The sequence below is a fragment of the Molossus molossus genome, unplaced genomic scaffold (genome assembly GCF_014108415.1).
Source record: "Molossus molossus isolate mMolMol1 unplaced genomic scaffold, mMolMol1.p scaffold_m16_p_2, whole genome shotgun sequence".
NCBI lineage: Eukaryota > Metazoa > Chordata > Mammalia > Chiroptera > Molossidae > Molossus > Molossus molossus.
In genome coordinates, this window is record NW_023425355.1 from 126,379,640 (window position 1) to 126,400,529 (window position 20,890).

The window sequence follows — 20,890 nt, forward strand, 5'->3', positions numbered from 1 at the left end:
TTAAGAATCTTGGCATTATTATCAGTGGCTCATTAACAAGGTTATAGAGACTGATAAATTAGTAACTGATTGCCCTGGCTGGTTTGGCTCAGCGGTTAGAGCGTCGGCCTGCGGTCCAGAGTGACTCAGGTTCGGTTCCACTAAGGGCATGTACCTCGGTTGCAGTTTGTCCCTGGCCCTGGTTAGGTCATGCAGGTGGCAACCATTCAATGTGTCCCTTTCACGTCGATGTTTCTCTCTCTCTCTCCCTCCCACTCTATCTGAACAAAATATGGAAAAATGTCCTCGGGTGAGGATAAAAAGAAATTAGTAACTGATTCATTTCACATTGTGCTCCTGGGCGACGGAGATTTCAAAGATCATGACTTACCACCAGGAGAATTTTGCCCATTGGGAAAGGCATTCATTAAAGACTCTCTCCAAAAATGTTGAAAGGGACCTTACCTTATCAGGAGCCTAACTACCAATGGACACCTGCCCTTGTCTCTGACTCTGGCTTCCATCTACAGCAGAGATCTAAGACTTTTCAAGGAGAAGAAGCTTCCAACAACAGAGCCAGACAGCTATCACAAGATGTCAACAAGGCCTGTATGCTCACAAGTTGATGCTTTTCAAACCGTGTTCTTATATCACCTAATTGTTGTTGACTGATTTGTACATGATTTATATATTGTTATCTTCCTGTTTATGGTTTCCTAGTGGAAACAATATCTGTCTTCCCAGATCCACTCCTTTATTACATATGAAAAATTTAACTTTGGTACCTGCTAATTTTTTCCACCTACTGAACAACAATATTCTGCTTATTAGTTATGATAAGGAAGGTAACACTTTGTTGGATATGTAAAGGGTTTTTTATTTTTTGGGATGCTTGTTCTCTCTCAGACTTTTCCTTGTCTATTATTGTACATTTTCTATTCCTGATTGGTGTTATTGGTTTAATATTGTTGATTTTGTTCCTGGTATGTAAATGTTTTACTAGATGCAAAACAACAAAACTTAAGACAGGCAGCAAAAAGACATGGATCATAGTAACTCACAGGTTAGAAATGATCTAGAATATATGTATTTTTTTACAACATTATTTTTTTTCTTTACTGAGTTTAGAGAGAAAAGGAGAGGGAGAGAGAGCTAGAAACATCAATGAAAAAGAAGACTGATTGGCCCCCTCCTGCATGCCCCCCACCAGGGATAAGGCCCACAACCTGGGCATGTGCCTTGACCGGGAATCAAACTGGCAACCTCTTGGGCCGGGCTAGAATATTTTTTAACAAGGACATATAGGATCTGACTGCCTCCCATTCACCTGCCTTTTATTTTGAATAATAATAATTTGACCTTGAATGCCATCTAAGGTTATAGCCTTGCCCCATTCCCAGTGGTCCACCCTGTTCAGCAACACAAACACTAACACTGAGACTTCCTAGGAATGAGACTTCCTAGCACTGTGGTCATCAATGCATCCTTTGCATTGATTTATGTCCAAAAGGGGGATTTGTGGACCAAAAGAGGCTACATGCTAACCTGACAAGCTCAGGGACGGCTTGTGTGACAGACAGACTTGCAAACTCAAAGACCTACAGTAACCACACAGGATGGTCTGAAATTTAAACTTTTTAACTAAAAGCAGTTTATGGCAGGTAGTTAGGTCCTTGGTGGCATCTTCCCTGAGAAAGGTCAATTTTCACCTTAATGGAGGCTATTGTCTTTTTGCATCATCAGTGGTTCTCAGTCTTTGGGGTGGAAAGACCCTTTCACAGGAGTCACCTAAGACCATCGGAAAACACATATTTCTGATGGTCTTAGGAACCGAGACACCGCTTCTCTATCTGTCTCCAGTCTGTCCGCCCACATGCAGATACGCTCACATACAACATGAGGAGCTGTATTAAAGGGTCACGGCATTAGGAAGGTTGAGAACCACTGAAGATAACATATTTTTGGAATGTGGGGTAACTTCTTTTTTCCAAACCCCTCAGGGCACAACCTATGCACCAGAATGTAAACCACAAATCCCCTCATTGTTATTATCATGTTAATTGTTGACTGTTAACTATCCTGTACCCACAAGGATGTGTTTATCATTTTACTTTTTACCAAATCCCAGAGATTTCCACCCCCACCCCTGCTTTGCTTTCTCTCACCTCCTTAAACTATCACCAATGGATTTCATGTAATCCATTTAACATCTCCTCTTTTGATTGTAATGTTTAAAATAGGGTGCAAAACTGCCATTCTCTGGAGAATTGTCTCAATCATTTCAGGTTTTGCTTTTATGCTGAATTCTCTAGGTGAGACCACAAGAATCCTTATAAGAGAGGGAGGCAAGAGAGTCAGAGAAGCAGATGTGAGGATGGAAGCAAAAGTCAGGGTGTGATTGCTGGCTTTGAAGATGGAAAGCAGGCTACAAGCTAAGGAATGTGGGAAGTTTCTAGAAGGTAGGAAAGGACACAGATTCCCCCCTAAAGCTTCCAAAAAAGAATGCAGCCCTACCAACCCCTTGACTTTAGCCTAGTGAGACGTGTCAGACTTCTGCTTTCCAGAATAGTAAAATAATACATTTGTGTTGTTTTAACCCATTAATCATGGGATAATTTGTTATAGCAGCCCTAGGAAACTCATATACATGCCATGGGAGAGTGCATAGTTGGAGTCTAGTCCACTGGGTGGAAACCACAGGGCTATGTGACTACACCAGTCCTCCTTATTTCAATAGGAATGTGGAATTAAGGTGATCTCTCAGGTTTCCTCTATCTGAAAAATACTATAATTGAACACACTAAATTATCCTTTGTTTCACTTTTCCCATCTTCCATGCTTCCTCTCCTCCTTGGGTTAAAAGAGCTATTTTCTCTCTTGTATTCTATGCTTTATGGAGAAGGTAATTCCTTGGGCTGGCTGGTCTGGTAGAAACTGCTGAGGGATAATGAGGCCCACTTACCCTGACAAGCCATGTCAGCTGCTTTCCTTCACTGACAGTAAGTAGGGAACTTCTCTTGCCCACTCCAATTTTCCCTGAGTCTATTATCCAGACTTCAAAATACCCAGGCAGAAGTTACATAGAAATCCAATATGAACTCAAGGTCCCTAGAGAGTAGTTAGTTTCCTGGGCAATTATATATAAAAATGTTCTCATCAAGATGGTTCTTTTAAAGAGTGTCTTCAGCACTAAGATTTTAAAAAATTAATGATTTGTCATCCCCAATTATAAGCAGAGAATTTATAAAAATCTGTGGTTTCTCTGGATAAGGTCACTCACTAACAACACACTTGATCTTGAAACAGAAGGGTCAACTAAACTATATATAACAAAAGCCACACCTACAAAGTGTATCTGTGCTTTCTTCAACCCTAAATTGTAACAATTTTAACAAAAGTCTAAAATTCCATGAATAAGATGCCTGGAGTGTGAAGACTTTAATTCCTTAAACATCAAACTTTGTCACAATAACAAACTGGGTGATTACTCAATATTTAAAAATAATAACTTGAAGTTTTTATTTTAAAATAGTAAGGAAACATTTTATTACCATACTAGTACTTATACCCTTGTGAAAGAAGACTGCAAAATTTCTACAGTTAAGATGACCCAGCAACTCCGTGGCAAAGTATTTACCCCAAAGAACTGAAAACAAGTACTTATACATTAATGTACATAACATCACTATTCACAATAGCCAAAAAGTGGAAACTTAAATGTCTATCAACAAATGAATGGATAAACAAAATACAGAATACCATATAATGCAATATTATTCTGCCATAAAAGTTACAACATGGATGAACCTCAAAAACATGCTAAGTAAAAGAATCCAAGCACAAAAAGTTATGTATTATATGATTTAACTTACATAAAATACAGAGTACGCCAGGCTGGTGCGGCTCAGTTGGTTGAACATCATTCCATACACCAAGAGCATCATCCCATGCCAGTTTGATTCCTGGTCAGGGCACATGCCTGGATTGTAGGCTCGATTCCCAGTAGGGGGCATGCAGGAGACAGCAGATCAATGTTCCTCTTTCATCAATATTTCTATCTCTCTCTCCCACTCCCTTTCTCTCTCTCTCTCTCTCTAAAATGAGTAAAAATGTATTAAAAGAAAATCCAGAGTAGGTAAATCCATAGAGACTGAAAGCAGATTAGTGGTTACCAAGGACTAGAGGGAGGGAAATGGGTAATGCCTTAATGCATACAGGTGTTTTTTTTGGGGGGGGGGTGAAAATCTTTTGGAACTAAAGCTTGATGGTGGCATAACACTGTAAATGTTCTAAATGACACAGATTGTACATTTTTAAATGATTGATTTCATATTATGTGAATTTCACTTACTTTTAAAACAAAGTTCTATGGTTAGACAGAAATGAATTCCATTTTGGCCCTGCCACTTATAAGGTGGCCTTTAACAAATGACTTAAACTCTCCATCATTAAGACTAACGGACAGAAACCTCATTTAAATTGGAGTTGGGAGGGCCTGTATGGGAAGCTAATCCTCATCCTACCATTCATCCTCAATTACTCTAATCAGAAAGAGAGTACTTTCCATATCCAACAAGATTTTTTCTACTTTACTACTTCAGCAGAAAGGGGGAGAATCTTCTCCTCAACAGCAATCACTCAGCCAATGAAAGATTGTTACAGCTCAGCCAATGAAAAGCCACTACACTTTGAACTCCCAATTTCCTCCAATGAACTCTTTGTTTACAACAGTCCCTCTGAACTTCTCTTTTCTCTATTTTGTAAAAAGAGGTTCTACTCTTTTGTTCTCTAGACCAGTGTGTACTTCACCAGTAAACCGAACATATCCCAAAATAAAATTTTTTGTTGTTCCCATATAACACATTTTGCTGAAAAAATATATGGCTATTTGTTTATGGTCAACACCACTCAACTGTCAGGGTTAAAGTGAATATTAAATGAAATAATGTATTTACAGTATCTGATGCATAGCAGATTATTAGAAAATAAAACTTCCATTCTCTTTACCTCCCCCCCACCCCCCACTGGCTATTGGGACTTTAGAAGACCAATTTATAAACATAAATAAGCAGTAGGCAAAAGAAAAAAATGGCATCGCTATACAACTTCTAGAAATGAATCTTAAGAAATCTGATGAAAGAATGATCTTTGAATCTTTGAAAGTATGCACCACAAACACTCTCACAGATGTTATACACACCTCAGTGTGTAAGAAATAAATATACCATTTATTATCAGTAAGACTCCTGAAAATATTACTTAACCTCTGCACATCAAAATCTTGGAGAGCTGAGTAATATAATTGGTATAGAAATATCAGTCTGTCATTATATGTAGGAGAAAAAGAACCAGGGTCAGGATCCAAGTCCTTAGATGCAATGAATGCTAATAAAATCCTCTGAAAACTTTACTAGCCCTCAAGAAAAGTCAAAATCATGAATTAAGTGTTGATATGTACAAAGAAGATTTTTAAATCTTGCACAGTGCAGCACATCTTTTTGAACTTCTTTTCCCTTTTGTTGAATTTATTAGGGTGACACTGGTTAACAAAATTATATAAGTTTTATGTGTACAATTCTACAACACATCATCTGTACACTGTATTGTGTGTTCACTGCCCCAAGTCAGGTCTCCTATCATCACCATTTATCCCCCAACTTTCAGAATGACTATTGTCAATAAATCAACTACAAGTGTTGGCGAGGATGTAGAGAAAATGGAACTCTTGTGCACAGTTGGTGGGAATGCAGACTGTTATAGAAACTGTGGAAAAAAGTATGGAGATACCTCAAAATATTAAAAATTGAACTGCCTTGGACTTCCGGTCAAGATGGCGGGTAGGTAAATGCGGTATCGCGTCCTCCCACAACCACAACAAAATTACAACTAAACTACAGAACAGCCATCATTCAAAACTGCCTGAAATCAAGCTGAATGGAAGTCGTACAACTACGGAACTAAGAAAAAAAAAAGCAGCTACATCCAGACCGGTAGGACGGGCGGCGGGACGGCGGCGGGGCGGTGGCGAGGCGGTGGCGAGACGGGCTGGTCCCACACCCAAGCGTGGTGGATAAAAATCAGGAGGCTCCCGCGGCTGGGAAGGTCCTTCCTGAGGACTGAGGGGTCCCCGTCCCACACCAGGTGCCCCGTTCAGGGTTCCAGTGCCAGGAAGAGAAGTCCCCATAACTTCTGGCTGGAAAAACCAGCGGGAATGAGGCTCAGGGAAGCTGACGCGGCTGGAGCCACAGGCAGCTCCTTAAAGGGCCCGCGCACGGACTTACCGGACTCTCTCCCTCTGAGCTCGGAGGGGAGGCAGCTCGAGGGGCGCCAGAGACACACAGGGAAGAACTGAGCTGTTTGGCACTGGAGCGAGGGCTGGAGAGGGGGCTTCCTCGGGGACAAACGTGCTGTCAGAGGCCTTTGTTCCTTTGGTGAGCCCTTCCCGGGGGCGGCAGACAGAAGCCATATCTGGGACCCCAGCAACCTGGCTCACACTGGTAGCCCCGCCCTGCTGACTCCCTGAGGCCCCGCCCCACCCCGCCCCACACAACTTTCAGGCCCACCCAAGCTGTTGCCACTTGCTTAACCATAGGATTGGCCGGTCTTGGATCCTGCTTCAGGTTTTTCCTAAATTCTTTCAAACGAGCAGCATCGGGTCTCAGCGAGCCCCATACCTCTCATTAAGTAATACAGAGAAACAAACACAGGGAGGCAGCCAAAATGAGGAGACAAAGAAACAGGTCCCAAATGAAAGAACAGAACAAAACCCCAAGAAAAGAACTAAGCGAAAGGGAGATAAGCAACCTAACAGATACTGAGTTCAAAATACTGCTTATAAGGATGCTCAATGAACTTAGTGAGAACCTCAGTGAACGTAGGGAGGGCCTCAAGAGCATAAAAAGGACCAGTTAGAAATCATGGATACACAGTTAGAATTAATGGAGGCATTAACTGAAATAAAGAATAATTTACACAGCTTCAATAATAGAGTATGTAAATCCAAGGAGCAAACCATCGATTTGGAATATAAGGAAGCAAAAAATCCCCAATCAGAACAGCAAAAAGAAAAAAGAATCCAAAAAAATGAGGATAGTGTAAGGAGCCTATGGGACAACTTCAAGCGTGCCAACATTCGCATCTTGGGGGTGCCCGAAGGAGAAGAGAGAGAACAAGAAATGGAAAACCTGTTTGAAATAATAATGACAGAAAACTTTCCTAACTTGGTGAAGGAAACAGACATACAAGTCCAGGAAGCACAGAGAGTCCCAAACAAGATGAACCCCAAGAGGCCCACACCAAAACACATCATCATCAAAATGCAAAAGGTTCAAGACAAAGAGAGCATCTTAAAAGCAGCAAGAGAAAGGCAGCTAGTTACCTACAAGGGAGTTACCATTAGACTATCAGATGATTTCTCAAAAGAAACTTTGCAGGCCAGAAGGGAGTGGCAAGAAATAGTCAGAGTGATGAAAACCAAGAACCTACAACCAAAATTACTCTATCCTGCAAAGCTGTCATTTAGAATCGATGGACATATAAAAACTTTCCCAGACAAGAAAAAGTTAAAGGAGTTCGTCACTACCAAACCGTTATTATATGAAATGATGAAGGGTCTTTTTGAAGAAAAGGATAAAATGTATGAACAAACAAAATGGCAATGAATACATATCTATCAACAATGGAATCTACAAACAAAATGAACAGGAAGAACAGAAACATTCTCATAGATACAGAGAACATTTTGTTGGTTGCCAGTTGGGAAGGGGGTTGGGGGAAGGGGTGAAAAAGGTGAAGGGATTAAGAAGCACAAATTCATTGCTAGACTGACAAACCTCAAAGGGAAAGGGATTGGGGGGGTGGGAAGAAATAAACCAAAGAACTTATATGCATAACCAATGGACACAGACAATAGTGTGGGACAAGGTGGGAGGGGGGTGGGAGTGGGGAGGAGGGGGTCAATGGGGGAAAAATGTGGAACATCTGTAATACATTTTACATCCAAAAATAAAGATTTGAAGGAAAAAAAAAAATTGAACTGCCTTATGACCCAGCAATTCCACTTCTGGCTATCTGAAGAAACCCAAACACTAATTGAAAAGAATGTATGTACCCCTAGGTTCATAGCAGCATTATTTAGAATAGCCAAGATTTGGAAGCAGTTCAAGTATCCATCAGCAGGTGAGTGGATAAAAAAACTGTGGTACATTTACATAATGGAACACTACTCAGCCATAAAAAAGAAGGACATCTTACCCATTGTGACAGCATGGATAGATCTGGAGAATATTTTGCTAAGTGAAATAAGCCAGTCACTCATATGTGGAATCTAATGAACAAAATAAACTAACAAACAAAAAAGACAGACAGGGATAGAGAGCAGGCTAGCAGTTTCTGAGAATAGGGTGGGGTTGGAGGGTTGTGGGGATAGAGGGATTGAACAAAAAATTAAAAAATAGATGCCCAGCTGGTGTGGCTCAATGAACTGAGAGGTCCTGGTTTGATTCTCAGTCAGGGCACATGCACGGGTTGTGGGCTCAATCCCCAGTGGGAGCCATGCAGGAGGAAGCTGATCGATGTTTCTCTCTCACGTTAATGTTTCTATCTCTCTCTCCCTCTCCTTCTAAAATAAATCAATAGAAAGATATTTTTTTAAAAAGAGAAAAAACTCATGGACACAAACAATAGTGTGATGATTTCTGGGATGGGGGGCACAGGAGAGATCCATGTGAACGTTTTCTTAAATGTATTGGGGTGACATTGGTCAATAAGGTCATATAGGTTTCAAGTGTACATTTCTATGACACAAGATCTGTATCTTGCACTGTGCACCCACCACCCAAATTCAAATCATCTACCATCACCATATATTAGGCCTCTTCACCCCTGTCCCCCACCTCCTTCCCTCTGGCAACCACCTCATTGCTGTCTGTGTCCATGAGTTGCAGTTTTATATCCCACATACGAGTGAAATCATATGGCTCTTAGCTTTTTCTGACTGACTTATTACACTTAACATAATATTCTTAAGATCCATCCATGTTGTCGCCAATGGCAGTATTTCATCTTTTCTTATGGCTGAGTAGTATTCCAATGTGTATATGTACCACATCTTCTTTATCCAATCCTCTATTGCAGGACACTTTGGTGGTCTCCATGTGTTGGCCACTGCAAATAAGGCTGCAATGAATATAGGGGTACATATATCTTTGCACATACATGTTTTCAAGTTTTTTGGGTAAATACCCAGAAGAGGGATTGCTGAGTTATATGGTAACTCTATTCTTATTTTTTGGAGGAATCACCAGATTATTTTCTATAAAGGCAGTACCAGTGTACATTCCCACCAGCAGTGAATGAGGGTTCCCTTTTCTCCACAACCTCTCCAACATTTATTACTCCATGTGAACTTTTAAACGCTCTCTTTCCCTGGGTGTTTAATTTATGCTGAAGTTGACATCCTAAAAGACCATGAATGTATATAGAGATAAATGGAGATATGAATTCTGTCTAATGTCAAATCCTGATTTTTAGATAGTTTTTAAGAATCAAATGATGCTTTCAAGTTATTTTAGCACTAAAATTAGAAGACAGATCAATAAAATGAAAATGTAGTGGATTAAAAATTAGGTGTGGTAGAAAAAATTAAATTAAGTGTGTTGGGGTCATTATCACCTAAAGTATTTCAGCAGTCAAAAATTCCCGTTGACAATCATGAAGATCAGATCCCTTCTACCAAATACTATGTTTAACAATGAAAATGATTCAAACACAAAGTCAGCTAAACTCATGCAACTGATGAATGGAGTGTAATTACCATAATGTATCCCAACCAATTAAACTTCTAAAAGGTTTTGGGATTTGGAGCTGCCCAGACATGTATTCTGCACCATGAAGAGTTTAAGCAATATAATCTAAGCCCATTGTCTGTATATTTGTCCTTATATGGTTTCTAATTATTTTTGTATACGGTTGTTGTCCTCAACAGCAGGATCCCTTTTTATATTTCTATCTGATACTGCCTTCCACATCCTACACCCATAATCTCCACAATACTTAACAAAATGCTGAACATCTGGTAGGTGTTCAAATATATATATTGGCTTTGGTTAAAAATAGTGGGACAATATAAGCAGCAAATATGTCTTGTAATGCAGCTTGTCTCTCAGCCTAACAGCAATGCCTATTTACAACAACCTGCTGGGGCTTGGCAAACACACACAGAATGGCAGACATAGTCGAGCAACCATGACGTGACATGTTAGAAAAGTACCGAGGGTTAACAATGATGCTTTGAGAATGTCCTGAAACGTACCTTTAAATATTATCATGGAACTTGGTTAAGATTAGCCAAAATAAATATTCAGTGTAGGCCACAGAAAGGATAAATGGGATAACCCATTTTAAGCATTTAAAGCCCAAAAGTGTAAAAGGAAGAAACACCAAAAAGACAACTGCTCAATGCTGCTATTGTAGGTCAAGAATTATCTTGACCAAATAATGGGATATATTATGGTTGGGTATCTAATAATTTTAGCCACACCCTATTTATATCTACTACAAAAAATACATCCATCTTACCATCACTTACAATAATTAGTTATGAATTTCCCTATATATACCAACAGACTATTTTTAAGTACATATTTTGTGCTTTGAAATTAAAACAAGGAAATATTTATTTCTTACCTATTTTATTTTTTTATTTTTATTTTTTTTATGAATTTTTATTTATTTTTTTGTTACAGATATTTTACCTTTTTACCCCATTGGCACCCCCCGCCCCACCCCACCCACCACCCTGTCCCCGGCTTAGTTGTCCATGTCCATTGGTCATGCATACATGCATATAAGTTCTGTGGTTTATCTCTTCCCACCCCCCCACCCCCCAGCCCCTCTTCTGAGGGATGTCAGTCTGTGCCCTACTTCCATGTGTCTGGGTCTACTGTATTCCTCAGACTGTTATGTTCATTATATTCCGTATATAAGTGAGATCATGTGGTATTTGTCTTTTTCTGCTTGGCTTCTTTCACTTAGGATAATACTTTCGAGGACCCTCCACGTCGTCTCAAAGGATAAGAGATCTTTCTTTCTTACCGCTGCATAGTACTCCATTGTGTATATGTACCACAGCTTTTATATCCATTCGTCTACTGGTGGACACTTGGGCTGTTTCCAGATCTTAGCTAATGTAAATAGTGCTGCTATGAACATGGGGGTACATATATTCTTCCTGATTGGTGTTTCAGGCTTCTTAGGGTATATTCCCAGCACTGGGATCACTGGGTCCAATGGAAGTTCAATTTTTAATTTTTTGAGGTAGCACCATATTGTTTTCCATAGCGGCTGTACCAGTCTGCATTCCCACCAGCAGTGTATTAGAGTCCCCTTTTCTCCACACCCTCGCCAACACTTGATGTTTGATGATTTGTTGATGGCGGCCATTCTGACTGGTGTGAGGTGATACCTCATTGTTGTTTTAATTTGCATCTCTCTGATGATTAGTGATGTTGAGCATTTCTTCATATGTCTATTGGCCATTTGTATGTCCTGTTTGGAGAGGTGTCTATTCAGCTCCTCTGCCCATTTTTTAATTGGGTTCTTTGTCTTCCTTTTGTGGAGTTGTATGAGCACTCTATATATATTGGAAATTAACCCCTTATCTGATACATCATTGGCAATGATGTTCTCCCATACAGTGGGTTGCCTTTCCATTTTGATGATTGTTTCTTTTGCTGTGCAGAAGCTTTTTAGTTTGATGTGGTCCCATGTGTTCATTTTCTCCTTTATTTCTGTTGCCTTAGGTGATGTATCAGAGAAAATTCTGCTCCGTATGATGTCCGAAATTTTGTTGCCTATATTTTCTTCTAGAATTTTTATGGATTCACGGGTCACATTTAAGTCTTTTATCCATTTTGAGTTTATTTTGGTGTATGGTGTAAGTTGATGGTCTAGTTTCATTTTTTTGCATGTAGCTGTCCAATTTTCCCAACACCATTTATTAAAGAGGCTGTCTTTACTCCACTGTATGCTCTTGCCACCTTTGTCAAATATTAATTGAGCGTATTGCCTTGGGTCCATTTCTGGGTTTTCAGTTCTGTTCCACTGGTTTATATGCCTGTTCTTGTGCCAGTACCAGGCTGTTTTGGTTACAGTCGCTTTGTAGTATAACCTGATATCTGGTATTGTGATCCCACCTACTTTGTTCTTCTTTTTCAAGATTGCTGTGGCTATTCGGGGTCTTTTTTGGTTCCATATGAACTTTTGAAGTATTTGTTCTAGTTCTAAGAAATATGTCGTTGGTATTTTGATGGGGATTGCATTGAATCTATAGATTGCTTTGGGTAGTATGGACATTTTAATGATGTTCATTCTTCCAATCCATGAACAGGGTATGTGCTTCCACTTTTTTATATCTTCCTCTATTTCTTTTTTCAATGACCTGTAGTTTTCTGCAAATAGGTCCGTTACTTCTTTGGTTAAGTTTATTCCTAGGTATCGTAATTTTTTTGGAGTGATGGTAAATGGGATTGTTTTTTCAGTTTCTCTTTCTGTGAGTTCATCATAGATGTACAAGAATGCCATCGATTTCTTGACGTTAATTTTGTATCCTGCTACTTTGCCAAATTCATTTATTAAGTCTAATAGATTTTTGATGGAGTCTTTAGGGTTTTCTATGTACAATATCATGTCATCTGCAAATAATGACAGTTTCACTTCCTCCTTTCCAATCTGGATCCCTTTTATTTTTTCTTCATGTCTGATTGCTGTGGCTAAGACTTCCAGTACAATGTTAAATAAGAGTGGCGAAAGTGGACATCCCTGTCTTGCTCCTGTTCTTAATGGAAATGTTTTTAGTTTCTGTCCATTGAGTATGATGTTGGCTGTAGGTCTTTCATATATGGCCTTTATTATGTCGAGATATGATCCCTCTATTCCTACATTGCTAAGCGTTTTTATCAGAAATGGATGCTGGATTTTGTTGAATGCTTTTTCAGCATCTATCGATATGATCATGTGGTTTTTATTCTTCATTTTGTTGATGTGGTGTATCACGTTTATTGATTTGCGAATATTATACCCGCCTTGCATCCCTAGAATGAATCCCACTTGGTCATGTTGAATAATTTTTTTGATGTATTTCTGGATCCGATTTGCTAATATTTTGTTCAGGATTTTGGCATCTATGTTCATCAGGGATATTGGCCTGTAGTTTTCTTTCTTCGTAGTGTCTTTTTCTGGTTTTGGAATTAGAATTATGCTGGCCTCATAGAACGTGTTTGGAAGTCTTCCTTCTTCTTGAATTTTTTGAAATAGTTTGAGGAGAATGGGTGTTAGTTCTTTTTGAATGTTCGGTAAAACTCCCCTGTGAAACCATCTGGGCCGGGGATTTTGTTTGCTGGGAGAGTCTTGATTACCTCTTCAATTTCCTTAGTTGTTATTGGTCTGTTCAAGTTTTCTATTTCTTCCGGGAATAGTTTTGGGAGACTGTGTGTTTCTAGAAATGTGTCCATTTCGCTTAGATTGTCGAATTTGTTGCCATATAGTTGTTCGTAGTAGTTGTTAATGATCTTTTGTATTTCCGTGGTGTTGGTTGTTACTTGTCCTCTTTCATTTCTGATTTTGTGTATTTGGGTTCTCTCTCTTTGTTTCTTGGTGAGTCTAGCTAAGGGTCCATCAATCTTGTTTATCTTTTGGAAAAACCAGCTCTTTGTTTCATTGATCCTTTGAATTGTTTTTTTGGTCTCTATGTCATTTATTTCTGCTCTGATCTTTACTATTTCCTTCCTTCTACTTGCTCTGGGTTTTTTTGTTTGTTTGTTTGTTTGTTTGCTTTCTAATTCTTTAAGTTGTGAGGTTAGACCGTCAATTAGAAATTTTTCTTGTTTTTTGACGTAGGCCTGTAGTGCTATGAACTTCCCTCTCAGAACTGCTTTTGCTGCATCCCATAGAATTTGTGTTGTTATGTGTTCATTTTCATTGGTTTCCAGGAAGTTTTTAATTTCTTCCTTGATCTCCTCGGTGACCCATTCATTGTTTAATAACATGCTATTTAGCCTCCATGTGTTGAAATGTCTTTGCATGTTCTTGTTGCAATTGATTTCTAGTTTCATGCCATTGTGATCTGAGAAGATGCTTGATATGATTTCAATCTTCTTGAACTTGTAGAGATTTAGTTTGTGTCCTATCATGTGGTCTATCTTTGAGAATGTCCCATGTGCACTTGAGAAGAATGTGTATTCTGTAGTTTTGGGGTGTAATTCTCTGTAGATATCTATTAAATCCATTTGGTCTAGTGCTTCATTTAGAGTCTCTGTTTCCTTGCTAATTTTTTGCCTAGAGGATCTATCCAGTGCTGTCAACGGGGTGTTGAAGTCCCCTGCTATGATTGTATTGTTGTCGATTTCTCCTTGGAAGTCCTCCAGAAGATTTTTAATATATTTTGGTGCTCCAATATTGGGTGCATATATGTTTATCAAGGTTATAGCTTCCTGTTGGATAGATCCTTTCAATATTATGTAGTGGCCGTCTTTGTCTCTAGTTATGGTCTTCATTTTGAAATCTATTTTATCAGATATGAGAATTGCTACCCCAGCTTTTTTTTTGCTTTCCATTTGCTTGGAAAATTTTTTCCATCCCTTCACTTTCAACCTATGTGAGTCTTTCGTTGAGAGGTGGATCTCTTGTAAACAACATATAGATGAGTCATGCTTTCTTATCCAATCAGCTACTCTGTGTCTCTTTATGGGAGCATTCAATCCATTTACGTTTAAGGTGATTATTGATATGTACTTATTTATTGCCATTTTTGTTTAGTGTGGTTCTATTTTTCTTCCCATTTCTACTGCTAATTACAGCAGTCCTTTTAACATTTCTTGCAGTGCTGGTTTGGTGCTAATGTATTCCCTTAGCCTTTTTTTGTCTGGGAAGCTCTTTATTTGATCTTCTATTTTGAATGATAGCCTTGCTGGGTAGAGTAGTCTTGGATTCAGATTCTTGTTTTTCATGACTTTGATTACTTCATGCCATTCTCTTCTGGCCTGTAGTGTTTCTTGGGAGAAGTCAGCTGAGAGCCTTATGGGGTTCCCTTTGTAGGTAACCTGTTGCTTATCTCTTGCTGCTTTTAGGATTCTCTCTTTGTCTTTAATTTGTGGCATTTTAATTACTATGTGTCTTGGTGTGGGCCTGTTTGGGTTCTTCTTACTTGGGACTCTCTGTGCTTCTTGAACTTGAATGCCTTCTTCCTTCACCAAATTAGGGAAGTTTTCTCTCACTATTTTTTTGAATATATTCTCTATCCCTTGCCCATTTTCTTCTTTGGGGACTCCTATGATGCGAATATTATTACGTTTCCAGGTGTCCCATAGTTCTCTTAAGCTGTCTTCCTGTTTTTCAATAGTTTTTTCCTTTTGTTTTTCTGATTGGTTGATTTTTTCTACCCTGTCTTCTAATTCACTGATCCGGTCCTCAGCTTCCCCTACTCTGCTTTTTAAACCTTCCAATGTGTTTTTCATTTCGGATATGTCATTTTTTATCTCTTCTTGTTGGTTTTTAATTTCTATTTGGCTTATTTTCAGTGTCTCTATGTCCTTACTCATGCTGTTCAGCTTCCTCAAGATCATGGCTCTGAATTCTAGCTCTGTTAACATGCCTAATTGCTCCACATTGATCTCATCTTCAGTGGAGGTCTCTTGCTCTTTCATTTGGCTTCTGTTTCTGTGTTTCACCATTTTGGCTATCACTGTGGGCTTTGGAGCCTGTCAAGTTCTCCCTGTGGGTGTTGGTGTTCTGCTCTTTGTGGCTCCCTCTCCTGTGTTTAGATGAGCGAGGGAGGACCCACATTGAACACCACTGTCAAGTCTTACTTTCCTGGTTAAAGTTGCCAGCCCAGGAAACGTACTGTTATCCTCTAGCTTTTTGCCTGGAGGCTAGCAGTCTAGGTTAATTGATGAGTTTTGGGTTGTCAGTTGATTGAAAAACTCCCTCTGGTGCTCAGCCAAGGGGCTTTCACGAGGGTGGGGCAGATGCTGGTTGTTAGTGAGCCTCAATTAGCACTTCAATGGCCCACAGGGTAGAGTTGGATCTCCGAGGGAGGGGCTGCTGCCTCTCCTCAGAGCCCTGGGAAGGAGCAATGTGGCCACCGTCCTGAGTGGTTGCACTCAGCCAAAGCTCTGAGTGCCCTCCAAACCCCAAGTGTCCCGACACAGTTCCAGTCCAGTCTGCTCTCCCTCTGCCGGAGCCCAAGGTGAGTCTCTGTGGCTGTGGCTGTTTCAGCCTCTGTCCCGGCTGCGCTGTGGAGCCGCCTGGGAGTGTGACCCGAGGGCGCTGCTCCCAGCTAAGGCCGCTGCCGAGCTGCCGACCGTGGGCTCCCAGCCCCCATTTCGCGCCTTCGCAAGCCTACCGGGATGGAGTTAGTGTCCTTCATTGTATGGTCCTCGCAAGCTGCTTTTCTGTTGGTTTTTCCCGTCGATTTGTCTGTGTTATAGTTGTAATTTCAGTTTGGTTCTGGGAGATGGTCTGTGTAGCTCCGTTCACTCTGCCGCCATTTTTCGGTTCCTCTTACCTATTTTAAACCTATGTTGCCAGTTGGGGGGAGGAATAAATTTTCCACTACCCTTTTAGGTTCTTTCACCTGGTCCAATAATCAAATTGACAGATTAACAAGAGAAAATACCCAAATTTCATTACATAAGTACATACATGAGAGGTTCAGAGACAAAAAAGGTAAAATGAGGAATATATGGCATACTGAGTTAAGGAAGAGATAAGGCACCTGAGGCTTCAGAAGGGAGAAAAATCATAAGATGATAACAAGAGCACATATTCAATAATTAGAAGTTTGCCCTGTCCTATATATAGGTCATAAAATGTTATCTCTGGTGATACATTGTTATGGACAAGGTCCCTAATTTTTTTTTTTTTTTAATCCTCACCCAAGGACCTTTTCTTTTCCATTTTTTGTTCAGATTGAGTGGGAGGGAGAGAAAGGAAGAGAGAGAGAGTGAGAGAAACGGCGACATGAAAGGGACACATCGAGTGGCTGCCACCCGCACAACCAACCAGGGCCAGGGACAAACTGCAACCGAGGTACATGCCCTTAGTGGAAACTGAACCCGGGTCCCTCTGGACCGCAGGCCGACACTCTAACCGCTGAGCCAAACTGGCCAGGGCCCTGATTTAAATTTCTTAAGGGCAAGGTAAGTTTCTTGTGAGCCTGCAGAGTCTTGATTGCTTTAGCCAAAAATAAGCCACATGCCAAAGTAGTAAGTAAATCTTGGGGAGACATGTTCTGAACCCCTTCACTAGACACAGACACAGGAATTTAAATGTATAAAATGTGCATACATGATATTTTTTAAATGGAGCTAGATATTTTTCAAGTTCATTAGTTAATTTTGGTCTAAACATCAAATTTTTAATAAACCATGCATACTGCATAAATTTATAAGTATTCTCCAACCTTTAAAATGCTTGGGTTTTGAATTTTTCTTTTTTTCAAGCCATTAAAAAATAAGTTTACTCTGACTCAAGACAAAAATGAAATTCTAAAGTGGTTATATTTTCCAAAATAAATGTATCTCCAACAGGATCATATTTTCCCTAGCCAAAATTAGGACACATAGCTTGAAATGTAGGTAGATAATTCAGACTGTTTGAAAATCAGGCCAGTTAAAACAAATCTAGGCTAAATGGTTATTGCACTTATTTTAACTTAGATAACAAAAACCATTGATATATAAAATACTCCTCCCTCAAAATATTTTGTTGACAAAAAGTCTATAATGCAAAAAATGAACTTGTTTTCATCATTAAATCCAAAGAAGACATTTAATGTTATTCTTAATCTTATTGAGCCCCCAAATAATGAGGCAAATACAGTCAATGGAAAAGAAGAGAGGGGCAGCAGGAAACAATAGAGGCCATGGTCACAGCAAGAGCCTATAGCCTCCCCATCCTTCCCACCACACTGGACCTCAGAATCCTTCTGGCTGGCTTGCCTGCCTGCCTGCCTGCCTGCCTGCTTGCCTGCCATGGCTGACAGGAAAGCAACCTTTGATGATGCAGCAGAAGAACATTTGATCAGTGAAGAGTACAAACTATGGAAAAAGAACACTCCCTTTTTCTTTACTGTCTGGTGATGGCCCATGCTCTGGAGTGGCCCAGCCGAACTGCACAGTGACTCCCAAACGGAACCAGACCAGAAGGGAAAGATTTCAGCATTCATAGACTTGCCTTGGAGCCATACACGCTGGATGACCAAAAACTGCAATAGCCAGTGTGCAACTCCCTAAAGATGATGCTTCATTTGATGCTTCATACTACGACAGTTAGAAAGGAAAATTTAGAGTCTTTGGTTCTGTTAGTTGAAAAATTGAAATGGAAATCAATATCATCCATGAAGAAGTAAACAGGGAACATTATATACTACAGAACCTTTGCATATTGCAACAATGACTTCATCCAGTAATGTTCTTGTGTTTGACTATACAAAACAACTTTCTAAACAAGACCCTTCTGGAGAACACAACCCAGCCTTGTGTCTCTGTGGACACCAGAAGGGAGGTTATGGGCTTTCTTGGAACCCAAATCCCAGTGGGCATGCACTTAGTGTTTCAAATGACCATACCATCTACCTGTGGATCAGTATTGTTCCAAAGGAAGGAAAATTTGTGGATGCAAAAACCATCTTTACAGGGCAACCTGCAGTAGTCGAAGATGTTTTCTGGCATTGGCTCCATGAGTCTCGGTTTGGGTTGGTTGCTGATGATCAGAAACTTATGTTCTGGGATACTCGTTCACAATACTTCCACACCAAATCACTCAGTTAATGCTCACCTGCTAAAATGAACTGCCTTTCTTTCACATCCTTGAGTTCATATTAGCCACAGGATCAGCTGATAAGACGGTTGGGATATGAGAAATCTGAAACTTAAATTGCATTTCTTTGAATCACATAAGGATAAAATATTCCAGGTTCAGTGGTTGCCTCACAACAAGACTATTTTGGCTTCCAGTGGCCTTATCGCAGACCAAATGTCTGGGATTTAAGTAATATTGGAGAGGAACAACCCCCAGAAGATGCAGAAGATGGGTCATTGGAGTTGTTAATTCTTGGTGGTCATACTGCCAAGATACCTGATTTCTCCTGGAATCCCAATGAACCTTGGGTGATCTGTTCTGTGTCAGAAGACACTATCATGCAAGTGTGCCAAATGACAGAGAACATTTATAATGATGGAGACCCTGAGGAAACATGGATCCAGAAGGACAGCAGTCTTAGTTATGTCTGCACTTGTAATTTTAGACTCCCCTTTTTCCCCTCCCAACCCTGATATTGATTTAACACTGGTTTTGAGACAGAGACGTTGTTCAGCTATCTCTCTATAATAGGTACCATCAACAAAGCTATTATCCCAAACCAAGGGTGTTTTCTAAATATTAACTAGGGGGCCTTGATTCAGTAAAGTCACAGACTTACATTTAAATTTTTCTTCAGGAATTTTCTAGTAACGAAGATCTAAAGTAGCCACTGAAATGGGAATATCATGTGTGGTTATTTTATTTTTCTTCTTATGCTACATCCCCAAGTTTTTCAGACTCATTTAAGTAAAGGCTAGAAGTAAGTAAGGAATAGAGCCATGTGAGGTAGATGTCTGAGCCATGAAGTATAAGTACTGCAAGATGTTGTTTTTATTCAGGAATTAGGGGCTATTGAAGTGACATACATTTCTACTTCAAAACCTTCAAACCTGAGTCTCCAGGATATACATTTTCCTATGTAGACCAGTCTCCTCTCAGTTTTGTGAGTTAAGTCAGAACTACATGTTCCTCTTTCCCCATATATGTTTGCTTGATAGTGTATTTCTTGAGCTGTTTTCATATTATTTCTTTCCTTTCTATGAAATGTTTTTCTAGAAAAACTTGGGACCATCAACTTATAAAGATGCATGTTTTTACCTGACAGTTATACCACAAGTAGACTGTCCAGTTAAATTGAGGTGAATCGATAGTCTGTATTTTTGTAATTAAATTAGTCCTGGATAAGAGTTGCTATTTTTTAGGAGTTAGTCCTTGACTACTAGTTTGATATCATCTCTGTTCCGGGTGACCTGTTTCACCAGCATGATTAACTGTGTAAGTGCTTATAATGGAATAAATTGTTCTTCTACATAAAAACAAGAAAAGCAAATATGTGACCAGAAAAATATTACATAAGTCACCTATTAAGCAAAATAAGCTCCTACTTAGTTTGAGGAGTAAATGCAATTTTAAGTAATTATTTAATTTAAAAAAAAAAAGCAACCACATTATGTGATTTCAAAATGAAATTCAAAGACTAATGCTTTGGTCCAGTGTTATTCTAATACAATGCACCTTCAATACACTTAAAGAAAGCCTGCACTTCTCTATTATATTTCAGAAAATATTCTTATTTGATTATACAGACCCAGCTAAAGATGTAGATTTGTCAAAAAAAAAAAAAAAAAAAAGAAAACTGACCATGTCCTGGGCTTCCACAGTTTAAAACTAAAGTTAGTAAGCCAATGAAATAAGTAACATCCATCCTAACAACTAATGTCAGTTCTAGACAATTTATGAAATGGGAACATTCATTTACTCATTCATGTAATCAACACTGCAGATCTAGTGTCAAAGACACTTGTTTTTTGGTTGTTTTTTTTTTGATCCTCACGCGAGGACATTTTTCCATTTTTTGTTCCGGTAGAGTGGGGTGGGGGGAGAGGAACAGAGAGAGAGAGAGAAACATCGATGTGAAAGGAACACATCGAGTGGCTGCCACCTGCACGACCGACCAGGGCCGGGGACAAACTGCAACCGAGGTACGTGCCCCTAGCGGGAACCGAACCCGGGTCTCTCAGGACCGCAGGCCAACGCTCTAACCGCTAAGCCA

The 20,890-nt window shown here is 39.6% G+C and overlaps 1 protein-coding gene and 1 pseudogene across 1 annotated transcript in view; one reads left to right on the forward strand and one right to left on the reverse strand.

The window, feature by feature from the left end:
* The window catches only part of IL1RAPL1 (interleukin 1 receptor accessory protein like 1), a 1,471,712-nt gene that overhangs the window by 1,363,031 nt on the left and 87,791 nt on the right, over nucleotides 1-20,890 (reverse strand). The gene's annotated exons all lie outside the window — the stretch shown is intronic.
* Nucleotides 18,009-19,258, forward strand: LOC118635818 (annotated as a pseudogene).